Source organism: Apodemus sylvaticus, chromosome 19 (assembly GCF_947179515.1).
Source record: "Apodemus sylvaticus chromosome 19, mApoSyl1.1, whole genome shotgun sequence".
NCBI classification, from domain to species: domain Eukaryota; kingdom Metazoa; phylum Chordata; class Mammalia; order Rodentia; family Muridae; genus Apodemus; species Apodemus sylvaticus.
Window position 1 is genome coordinate 9,146,177 of NC_067490.1, and position 12,720 is coordinate 9,158,896.

Genomic DNA, 12,720 nt, shown 5'->3' on the forward strand with positions numbered 1-12,720 from the left:
ATCCCAGCCCCCCAAAAGGTGAACAATAAGGAAAAACACATTGTAAGGCATGCTTGACCGGAGTGAACTAAATGGAAGTACATTGTAGGAATAAGTAATTGCTTGCTGATAGTAACATTTACTGGATACTCGTATGTGCTCAACACTTCTTGTAACCGAATCTTGCTTGCCTGGGAGCAACGGTGCACATCTATAAGCCCAGAATTTGGGAGGTAGAGGGAGGAGGATTAGAAGGTTAAGGTTGTGCTCAACCACACAGCAAGCCAGAGAACAATCTTGCCTACGGGAAACATAAGATCTGGAGAGGAGGGTAGGGTACCAGATCTTTGCAATACCTCAGTCAAGTCATTTCATAAAGATGGGTCAGGAGCCACCAAAGACCAGTACCATTTTGAAAATAAGGAAAAGAGGAGTGGGAGAGATGACTCAGTGGTTAAGAGCACTGACTGCTCTTCCAGAGGTCCTGAGTTCAAATCCCAGCAACCACATGGTGGCTCACAACCATCTGTAATGGGATCTGATGCCCTCTTCTGGTGTGTCTGAAGACAGCTACAGTGTACTCACAAAGAATAAATAAATCTTAGAAAAAAAAATCTGTATGATTTTGGAGTGTTTCTCTGCCCTCTACCCTTGGATGAGGATGTAAGATTTCAGCTATTGTTTCTCCAGCCCCATTCCTACCTGTTGCTGTTCTCCATGCTATATATGGTCATGGGCCTACCCTCTGAGATTCTAAGCAAGCCCCTGGTGCTTTTAGTTTGCTTGCTTGCTTGTTTGTTTCCTTGGTCATGGTGTCACTTCACAGTAATAGTCACTGAAACACTAGATGTGGCAGTCATGGATGGCATGATCTGTAATGATATAAGAAAACCTCTTTGCAACCACCCAGTAAGGTATTTTTTACAAGCACAGGTCAGTAACGACTAATTGCCCGGTCCCCACCTGTCCACTCTTTCAAGGTCTTTTGATTCACCTGAACTAAAGTTGTGATAGGGGTGTGGAGGGAAAATTCCTCTTGGCTTTGTTTGTTGCAATCATTATATAGCCTTGCTTGGATTAGAACTCATTATGCAGGCATGACTGGCTTCTCACAGAGATCTATTACCTTGCCCAGTGAAGAGAATATTTAGGAAGTTTGTCCTGTGAGGGAAAAGGGGCATAAGTGGCTGATCTAGGAGGGGGGAGGGAAGGAGGGAAGGAGTTGCATTTGGATTTGGGCACAGCATTTGGATCTGTTGTGCCCTTGCCTTTTTTTTTTTTTTTTTTTTTTTTTTTTTTGGTTTTTTAGAGACAGGGTTTCTCTGTGTAGCCCTGGCTGTCCTGGAACTCACTCTGTAGACCAGGCTGGCCTCGAACTCAGAAATCCTCCTGCCTCTGCCTCCCAAGTGCTGGGATGAAAGCATGCGCCACCACTGCCCTCTCTTTTTTATCTCTTAGACATGGATAATCGTACTACCATTAAAATTTGTTCATAAGACACGATCCCATGATGCAGTTTTCCATGTTCCCTCTGAGAAACCAACACCTCTCCTTGCATATGTACTACTACTGGGAAGAGACAGAGACAGAGGGAGAGGGAGAGGGAGGGGGAGAAGAAACATTTTTTGAGACATAGTCTCTCTCTACAATTATACAGCTCTGGATGTCTTGGAATTTGCTCTGAAACCAGGCTGGCCTTGATCTCAGAGACCCACCTGTCTCTGCCTCCTGGATGCTAGGATTAAAGGCCTGGGTGCCTACTACACCAACTAGAGAGAGAATAGCTTAATATTAGTGTTAAATTTGCATTACAACCTTTCCTTAATAAACCTAATGTTTCTTGTGGTTTGGTTTGGTTTGGTTGGAGACAAGATCTCAACAGCTTGCCAAGCACAGACATTAAAGGTGTTACCACACCCAAAACAACCCTGTTTTAGATGGATTCATTTTCAAATTCTTTCCTTCAGAGAATCTTAGGATCCAGCTTCTCCTGAGGGGCGTCATCTTTAAAAACAACTCTGGCTGCACAGAGGCCTCATGAGTTGCTTCTCCTGCTAGCCAAAAAAAAAAAAAAAAAAAAAAAAAAAGCCAGGCGGTGGTGGCGCACACCTGTAATCCCAGCACTTGGGAGGCAGAGGCAGGCGGATTTCTGAGTTCCAGGCCAGCCTGGTCTACAGAGTGAGTACCAGGACAGCCAGGGCTACACAGAGAAACCCTGCCTTGAAGGAAAAAAAAAAGCCTCTCTTCCTCTTTTTTTATACAGACGTTAATCTCACGACATGACTTGCTCTCGTGACCAGTTCTGATTTGATTTGATCTTCTTTCTCCCAAAGGGCCACACAAGATTTCCTGGCCCTGTTAACAGGCTAATCCAGCCGCCTCGCCTTTAGAGAAGCGCCACCCCCCCTCCCCCGCCCCCTCCACTGACTGAACCAGGAGAACACAATTCTACTTTCATGTGAGGATCACATTCATCCCTGAGAAACCTTGCCCATAACTGACTATCACAGGTTAAACCCTGTCCGGTCGGTCAAACTCACATGGTGAGTTCCTAACCCCCTCAGTGGGGTCTTTGGGGGTGACCCTAACCCCATATGACTGGCGACAATAGGAGCAGGGAATGAGTCACTACTTAACCTTGTAGCCCACAGCAGTCTGAAGGATTCTCTTCATCCTTTAGAGCTATCCACGCACCAAACTAAATCTTTGGGTTTCTGTGCAGAAAGGAATTTCAGGATGAGCCGATGCAAAGGAGAGTTGTGATTTATTAGAAAGAGGTTTTAAGGGTACCTACTGCTCTTCCAGAGGTCCGAAGTTCAATTCCTAGCAACCACATGGTGGCTCGCAGCCATCTATAATGGGTTCTGATGCCCTCTTCTGGTGTGTCTGAAGACAGCAACAGTGTACTCACGGACATAAAATAAATAAAATCTTAAAAAAAAAAAAAAAAAAAAGCTGGGCAGTGGTGTTGTATTCCTTTAATCCCAGCACGTGGGAGGCAAAGGCAGGGAGATTTCTGAGTTCGAGGCCAGCCTGGTCTACAGAGTGAATTCCAGGATAGTCAGGGCTACACAGAGAAACCCTGTATCAAACAAACAAACAAAACAAAACAAAACAAAACAAAACAAATCAAATTAAATCAAATCAAAACAAAACAAAACAAAACAAAACAAAAATGAAAGGACACTGGCATCTATCCTGATAGGCTCAGCCAGCTTGTGCCAACAGGTTGTCAGAGCCTTTGCAGGGTTCAAGTGTTCTGTGTCCTGAGCAGACTCTGGATGCTGAAGCCCCATTGTACACAGCGCCATAGTAGGCAGCTGCGGGCAGGAAGACACACTAACCAGACCACTGTCCGTTGGCACCTGACCCTTGACCTTCCAGCTCCGGAAACAGCGCAGGAGTAAATCCTAATAAATTCCTCAGTCATGTACTTTGCTCTGAACAGATTAAGAACTTCTCAGAAGGGCCTCTTGGTCAGAGACTGGGGTCCATGCCTATAATCCCAGCCCTCAGGAGCTGAGGCAGGAGAATTGTCAATTAAGGCCAGCCTGGAGACTAAACAATAAGCAAACAAACAGAAACCACAGACACCTTTTGCTTTGTGGGTATGGATATCTGCCACTACTCTCTTCCTCTTCCCCTGCTCCCCCTCGCCTTTTTTGACAGAGTCTCTGAAAACGTGAGTTCAAAAAATAAATGATTTCTCAACTATACAAAATATAAGGATGCAATATGAATTATATGAGGGGCTTTGTGAATCTAAAAGAAAAAATAAGCAGCCTTGCTGTGAGACAACTTATCAGAAAGATATAAGTGAGGAAGATGAAGACATTTAGGAGCCGGGCGGTGGTGGCGCACGCCTTAATCCCCACACTTGGGAAGCAGAGGTAGGAGGATTTCTGAGTTCGAGGCCAGCCTGGTCTACAGAGTGAGTTCCAGGATAGCCAGGGCTACACAGAGAAACCTTGTCTCAGGAAAAAGAAAAAAAAAAAAGATATTTAGGGAGTGATGTTGATCTCAGGAGAGCCCACCTACCTACATTTTTTTGTTTGTTTACAAAAAGCAAGCAGAGTCCTGAGTTTAAGGTCAGCCGGGGACAGAGGGAACTTTAGGTCCAGACCCAGGCATGATAGAAATGGTAATTTCAGGGTGGGGTCCCACCCAGCTACTTTACCATCTGTGCTTAACAAAGGCAGATAGATCTTTGCAATATTTTTTAAAAAAAAAGTGTGCTTGCTTTCTTCTTAGAAGCAGGAGCTTGGGTCATGGGAAAATCAAAAGCAAACCTGAATTGATGTGTAAAATAGAGGACTGGAATTTTTTTTAGAATAGCAAGAGAGAATAGCTTGGAGAACTGTGTGGAGCAGATAGGGGAGGTACAGATGGGGATGGGAGGGAGACAGAGAGGAAGAGATGAGAGAGATGAGATGAGAGAGCTGTTTGGAGAAAGCAAGAGCAGAGCAATCTGGACCGCTGTCTCAAGCAGAAGAGAAGATAGGTGGCCACCTTGGACCCACGCTGTGACTTCAGGGCCTTTGTTTCACTGCACCCAAACACCCCTTCTCCCAGAACCCCTGTCCAAGCTGAGGCTGGTCCTTGGCACGAGGCCACTCGTTCCCTCCCTGTGGAGCTGGAGCGGACTTTGTTTCTTGGCTGGGGGAGTGGCTGTTTTGAACTTACAATGCTCTAGTGACTCTTCGAGGGCGAGGGCAAGCAGTTTACAGCGCACACCTACCTCCCAGAGCGTTAAAGCTCTTGGGACCAGCCCTTCCTAGATGCTTCACTTGGTTTCCACTTAGAGTTTGGTGATTCAAGTCACAAACACACCTGGCATCTCTTGGTGAATGGTGGACCCTGGTGACTGACTGACAGCTGTTCATGGTGGTACATGTCTGTGACCTTTACAAAACAGAGGCAGAAAGACCACTGTGATTCCTAGGCCAACCTGGTCTAATGGCAAAATCCTGTGTCAAAATAAAATGAAATAAAATAAAATAAAATAAAATAAAATAAAATAAAATAAAAGCAGGACAGGACGGATGGCAAGCCTGAGTCCTAAGTTCAATTCCTATAGCCACCACATGCAAACCAACTTTTGGCAAGGCATTGCGGAGCAAGACTGTAGTCCTAATTCCTATGAGAAAGAGGCAGAGGTAGGAGGATCACATCAAGCTGGAGACTAGCCTTGTCTACCTGTCAAGCTGTAGGCCAGACAGGGCTGTCTAATACAAACAAAAATGGAATCCTATCCCCTAAACTCCAGGACCTTGCATATCAGATTCAGTCAAAGCAGACACAAGGGGGGAGCTAACGTAGAGGAATTCCAAGGCTTCAGGAATGGCCGTCCTCCAGGTTCATTCCAGCCCCCAGCCAGCAGGGCAGCACATCTGCACATGCCCAGAAAGCTGCTGCCAGGCCTGCAAAGGCTAAAGGAAGCCCAAGCTCTCCTGCTGGAGGGGCCGGCCCTTCGCTGGGGCTGGAGGGGTCTGAGGGTGAGCCCCAGCAGGTGGGGGGCCTGACACCCTGTCTGTGCCAAACTCAGTTGGCTCTTCAACTCAGAAACCCACCAGGGGTCAGAGGCACCTCCTAACCCCTCAGGGGTGCAGGTGGAAGGTCCTGGGGAGGGGACAACTCAGCGCCATTGCTGATGCTGTGCCCTGCAGGGCAACTGAGGCTTCCTCAGCACGGCCTTCCTTTCTCTGATGCTTGAGTCGGAACTCACAAAACATCTCTCTCATGAGGTCTGATCCACAGGCTGCTGGGCACAGGACCCTGGCAGGATGAAGGCAGGAATGTGTTCTGGGCAGGACATCCTCAAAGACAGGGGACAGAGAAGACGAAAGCTCCGAGTGCCACTTACATGGCTGTGCCCTGGACGGATGCCAGGGGTGGAATGAGGGCGTTCTTAGTCAAGGAGGCCTTGCACTTCAGAGCTAAAAGCAGGAATGCTGTGGAGGTCAGAGGACAATGTGTGAGAGTGGATGCTCTCCTTCCACCAAGTAGGTCTTGGGGTTTGAACTCAGGTCATCAGGCTTAGCTGCAAGCCCCTTTCTCTGCTGAGGCATCCTCCTGGCCTTATTTTGGGAGTCAGAATCTCCCAGTGTAGTCAGTGCTGATCTTCAATTAATGATGTAGCCCAGTGCTGACCTCCAATTAATGATTCTCCTGCCTCAGCTTCGTGAGTGCTGGGATTATAGGTGTGTGTGCTTGCATGACCAGAAAATTCTTCTTCTCCTTTTACTCTTCTTTTTCTTCATCCTGATCCTCATCCTCCTCTTCCTCCTCTTCTTCTACCTTTGAGACAAGGTCTCACTGCGTATCCCTAGCAGACCTAGGTAGACTAGGCTGGCCTTGAACCTACAAAGCTCCCTTTGCCTCCTATGTACTGAGATTAAAAATGTGACTGGCAAACGCACGTGCCTACTGGGGTGACTTGGACACTGCAGCAGTCACCTATGTGCCTGTTTCAGCAACAAGAGCCTGGGGGTGGGGGAAGCTAGACACAGCTGACTGGCTTGTGGGTGACTGGGAGGCAGAGAGAGCAACAGCCCTTTGAACAGGGGGTTGGGGTGTGGGAGGGCTGACAAGGGCATAGGGCTGAAGCAAAGACTTTGAACTTGGCCAATCAGGTCTTGAGAAAGCCACCAAGCAAACACACCTGAATCCTGCCCCATCTCAGGCCCCACGTTGCAATTTTTTTCTCAGCAGATCTCAGCATGTAATAATTTAAGACAAAGTCAACTTGTGCAACTGCCTTAGGGAGCAAATTGCATTCTGGGAAATCAGATGAGTGACAGGCCACTGCCTTCCCAGAGTTATCACGGCCACTGTGCTGCGGTGCCATCAACACTGCCCACCCTTTGGAAGGTGCAGCTCAAGCAGGACCGCCATCTGGTCACTTCCGGTTGAATACCTCCTCAGCTTTTGTTCCTGAGACCCAACGCTGGGAAATAACAACAGGATTTAAAGATTGACGGACCCCGAAGCATTAGTCACCAGGCGATGAGTAACAACTCCAGGAAGAACTGAAGCAATTTTTAGCCTGGGTTCAGAAAGGCAGCGAGTCCCAAGAACAAAAGGCGTGCTCTGAGCCTGGGAGGAACACCAGGGCTGTGTCCATCAAGACGCAGGTGGCCCAGCCCCTGCTCGGGCCTCCCTCCTGCAGAAGCCAGGGACCCGGAATGATCTGCTTCTGCAGTGAAACTTGTCCCTGTGGCGAGGTGGGTCCAGCTGACTGCTGGGGCATCTCCCAGACCCCAGCCACCAGACACAGAGAGCGAGGCCAGCTTTCCTACCTCGGCCTGGCTCCAGGACCTTGGCCTCCCTCCCTATAGCTGCCTGCATCCCTATCGGCTGCCCGTGCCTAGTGACTTCTGTGTGGCCCAGAAAGACTGACTTACTGGGGAAGATTCTCTGGAGGGGTTACTATGGAAACAGCCCCGTGGTTCAGAAGACCCTCAAGTCCCTGTTGAGAGCTCTCCACCAGATGCAGGAGGCTGCCCTGCCTGTCAGGAGGGGAGGTCAAAGGCTGTCTGCTCCCAGGGCGCCTTTTCCTCCTCTCCCCTCTTCTCTTTTTCTTCCTTTTCTGAGACAGGCCTCACTCTGTACTTCAGACTAGCCTGGAATTCATGGCAATCCTTCTGCCTCAGCTCCCAAGTCCTGAGCTTATAGGTACAGGTCACATGCCCAGCACCCAAGCACCCAGGTGACCCATGGCACAGTCAGGGTAGGAATATGAGATGATGGCGTGGTGGACACTTCAGTAGTGACCTCCCTGTCTACTCCCTGTCACTTCCTCCACCAACCAAAGCAGCCCTTCCCCTGCCTTCCTGGAGCCTCAAGTCCAGCTGTTCCTCCAGCTGGGGCCCAGTCCCATCTCTTCCTCCACAGTATCCGTCCCCAGAGGCCCCCACGGAACCTCTCCTGGACTCTGGCAGCCTCTGAAGTGTCAGGCTCCTGCATGTCCCCACGGGTCTCCACAGCCTTCCTGACTGGACTGTACCTGGTCAGCCCTCTGTCCTCTGCTGTCCCGGGGCTTCCTGCCTGTTACCTCTCTGCACACCTTGCATCAGGGTTCCCTCTGTTCCCGCCCAGCTTATCGCTGGATAACATCCTTTCACCTCTGGATATAGAGCAGCCTTGGCCTTTATCGCAGCTGTGAAACACGAGTGGACTGGTTCCCTGGGACACGTGTCTAGGATGCGGGTCCATGTGGGGTTCTGGGCCTGCGGCAGCATTGCTGCACAGTTCCTCCACTTTTTATATGGATTACACGTTGAAATGATCACTTTTTGGTATTTCAGAGTAAATTTCAATTAACGTAGTTTTACAGCTTCCTTTTCCTTCTCTCTGTACCTCACGATAATCTTACAATGATGCCCAGGTTAGACTTGTGTTCACAGGTTCAAGGACCCTCCTGCTTCAGCTTCCTAAGGGTGGGGGATACAGGTCTATGTCCCTGCACCCAGTTTTTGTTGGTTATAAAGTGTGCCCACTAGGCAAGTGGGTCATGCCTGTCATCCCAGGCTTTGGAAAGCTGAGACAGAGGGTTGCCACAAGTTCAAAGTTAGCCTGGGCAACATAGAGAGTGTCAGGGCAATCAGAGCTTCCCAGAGAGTTCCTGTCAATAAGAGAAAAAAAAGTGCTAGTGCACACCTTTAAACCCAGGCCTGGGGAGGCAGAGGCAGAGGCAGGCAGATATCTGTAAGTTTGGGGCCAGCCTGATCTACATAGTGAGTTCTGGGATAGCCAGAGTTACATAGTCAGAGTCTGTCTAAAAACCTAAGTGGGTGGGTGAGTAAAGTATCTTCTAGGAAAGTCGAAGGGCCAGCAGGGGCAGTGGCTTGAGACTGTGACTCCTGTGGCACTGCTGGGGTCTCCTTCATCCTGGGGAGCCTCTGCCCTCAGATTGTGAATGTCGGTCCTGTGTCTTGTCACTGGACACTTGGCAGGGGCCAGACGTGTTTGTCTCAGGATAGCCCAATGAGGCCCTTTGTACTCACTTTCTGCAAGAAGGGCTGTAGCTGCCACTTGTCATCATGACTGCTGGCCAAAAGCCTGGTGGCAGCTGGTGTTCTGCCTGAGAAGTGCCCTGCCCCAGTCCCAAGGAGTCTCTGGGAATACAGGAAGCCACAGCATGACTCCTGGCAACTTCAGAGGACTCAGAGAACACAAGTCCAGTTACTTTCTCCCTGCAGCCTTGAGGTTTTTGGTTTGTTTGTTTGCTTGCTTGCTTGTTTTTGAAACAGTTCTTCTGATGCTGCCAGAGCTAGCCTGAACTTGAAAGCCCGCAGTCTTCGCCTCCCTGGTGCTGGGACCACAGACTCAGCTGCACTGGGGTTTTAAACTAAACTTTGGCTTGGCTCAGGTTTCATTTACAGAGACACAGAGGTTGGGAATGAAGAACAGCCAAATTCCCTTCATGGCTCTGTCTACTTGCTGGGCTAACCCCGTCATGGCTGCAACCTGAGTCTGTCCTGACCTCTCAGGTCTTAGGTTATACCCACAGCTTCAGAGAGAGGTCTGGTGAATTTGTCCTTGATAAGCTGCAGGACCTCTGTGGGAATGGTGCTTTGTTGGGATGCACTGTGTCCCCACAGTGCCTGGCTCCGAGCCCTGACTGGGTGAGGATGGGCTCCTTGGTGTGTTCTTAGAGAACATGCTGGTCTGTGTTACTTGAGTTGCTCTGAACTGCCAGGGCTGCCTCTAGGGATTCACATCCTGATACTGTCATCCGGGGTGTGTGTGTGTGTGTGTGTGTGCGCGCGCGCGTTACCTAGAGCTAACTCAGCTACCTTAGCCTAGCTTCCTAAGAGAGCCAGAAGGCTATAAGACTCGAGGAGTTATGGTAAGCATCCCATCAACAAGGCACTTACCATACAAAGGTCATAGCCTCCCCACCCCCCTGCAGCTGGACCACCCCAGGGCTGCCAGACTCCACCAGGGAACTATAGCGTCCATTAGACTTGTGGAAAGGTCCTGTCTAGGTGCCATAGTCAGTGACTATTGTCACCAAATGTCGTCAGCCATGGCAGGGATGGATCTGAGTTTGAAGTCTGCTTAGATTATATGAGGAAATTCTGCCACACACCAACCCCGCCCACCAGGGACCGTGCTTAAGGCAATGCAGGGACTACTTCCTGGCTGAAGAGAACTACATTGGGGCTGAGGGGGAAATGCTAGTTGGTCTGTGGTCTCTTGGAGTCACAGTGCAGTCTGGCCACACTCTAGTCCATGTCACCCTAGAGAAGGCTCAACACAGATTAGCAAAAGGCCTGAGGCTGCTCCATGCTGAATGAGCAGATAGAGGAAGGGAAGGGGCAGAAACCCGGAGTAGGGGCACGTGCTTGCAGACGCCTTGTGCCAGGGAGCTCTGCCCACATTCTGTGCCTAAATCCAAGTCCTCAGGTGACCCACAGAGGAGGCAGGCCTATGCAGAAGAACAGAAGCTCAGCTCTGGGCTCCACGCACGGGCTGTCTGAAGGTGTCCTGCAGAATCTCAGAGCTGCACTTAAATGTCCCATAGTTCCCTGGCCTAGGGGACACACGGACACATGGGACTTTTTTTTTTTTTTTTTTTTTTGAGACAGGGTTTCTCTGTGTAGCCCTGGCTGTCCTGGAACTCACTCTGTAGACCAGGCTGGCCTCAAACTCAGAAATCCACCTGCCTCTGCCTCCTGTGTGCTGGGATTACAGGTGTGTGCCACCACCGCCCGGTCCATATTTAATTTTATTAACAGTGACAATGGCTACCATTCAAGAGCTGTTCTTCAGAGTTTCTTTTGCTAACCCTACCTCGGCCCAGCATGCCAAGCAAAAAACACACCCGAATCACAAAGATGTCACAGGGTTAAAAAAAAAAAAATCTCCTAATCTGGGGCATGCACTAGGTGAAAGCACTTGGCTCAAATCCAGGATTTGTGGATTTCTGGAACCTCCACGGTAGAATGAGAGAACCAACTCCTACAGGCTGTCCTCTGACCTCCACATGAGCGCTGTGGTGTGTGCGCACCTCCCCCCCCATCAGTTATATACAAATGTAAATTAAAAACCTTCTTTTCTGCCTAGGCATAGTGGCACATCACTTTAGTCCCAGTCCTCGGGTGGCAGAGACAGGTAGATCTCTGAGTCTGAGACCAACCTGGAGAACATAGTAAGTTCTAGACCAGCCAGGGCAAGAAGTTGAGTTCTTGCCTAAACAAACAAACAAACAGAATTTGTAATCCCAGCACTGAGGAATTAGAAACAGTTGGATCGGGCTGGAGAGATGGCTCAGTGGTTAAGAGCACTGACTGCTCTTCCAAAGGTTCTGAGTTCAAATCCCAGCAACCACATGGTGGCTCACAACCACCCGTAGTGAAATCTGACTCCCTCTTCTGGGGAGTATGAAGACAGCTCCATTGTACTTGCATATAATAAATAAATAAATCTTTGAAAAAAAAGAATATGAAATGCTTAAAAAAAAAGAAAAGAAAAGAAACAGTTGGATCCCTGGGGATAGCCAGGAGGCCTAGATAGACTAAGAGAGAACTTCTGGGTGCTAGTAGGATATCTAAATAAAAGAATACCTACAATAAATCCAATGCAGATCCAGATGCGGTCTCTGAGTTCAAGGCCACATTGGCTTAGTGAGTTCTAGGTCAGGGAGAAAGATGTCACAAGACCCTGTCTCAAAAAAGTCAAAGCCGGGCAGTGGTGGCACATGCCTTTAATCCCAGCACTTGGGAGGCAGAGGCAGGCAGATTTCTGGGATTTCTGAGTTCGAGGCCAGCCTGGTCTTGTAACAGAATGAGTTCCAGGACAGTCAGGGCTACACAGAGAAACCGTGTCTCGAAAAAACCAAAACCAAAACCAAAAAAACAAAAAAAACAAAAACAAACCCAAAAACAAAAAAACCCTTCACATACACAAACACAAACACACACTAATAAACACAGAAATTTTGGGATTATAAATGTGCACCATTGTTCTAGGCAAGCAAGATTCAATTACAAGAAATGTTCAGCACATACGGAGTATCCAGTAAATGTTACTATCAGCAAGCAATTACTTATTCCTACAATGTACTTCCATGTAGTTCATTCGGATCAAGCATGCCTTACAATGTGTTTCTCCTTATTGTTCACCTTTTCAGGGGTTGGGAGTAAAACTAGGGCCTTGGTATGCACCCCACCAACTGAGCCCCAACAACACTTCCTCCTTCTGATCTGTTCCCCAAGCGATGGCCTCATTCCTTTCTCTTCAAAGCAGAGCTTGTTCCCAGTCCTCTCACCAAGATAAAGCAAACTTTACATGATGGCCTGTGCCGCTATTCTGTGATCCTGGTGTGTCCGTGACCACGGGAGTGCTGCGTGTAGGTCTGAAGATGGGACAGGAAGAGAGTTGCACTTCCCTAGGACTGAGAGGACTTGGTGGGAACTGTAGAGGGGAAGACCAGTGCAGTCTGTTCCCGTGAGTGGCTCTGAGCACACTTGAACTTAAGAGATGATCCCTGGTATGTTGAGAAGCAACACGTGTCCCTCTACACAGGGCAGCCTGTGCGCCCTACTGGGTCTGGGATTCCATGCAAGCCAACTGGCTGGAGGGGATAGCTCCTGATCTCTGAGGGTCTTCAGGCTCTGAAACTCAGTGGGAACTCTTTGGACAGCTGCTCCGGGGTGTGCCACCCAGGGGGTGATCAGCGCCGCAGGCCAAGGAGGCGGAACAGTGTGTAATGAACGAACCGTGGTGGGGGAGTGT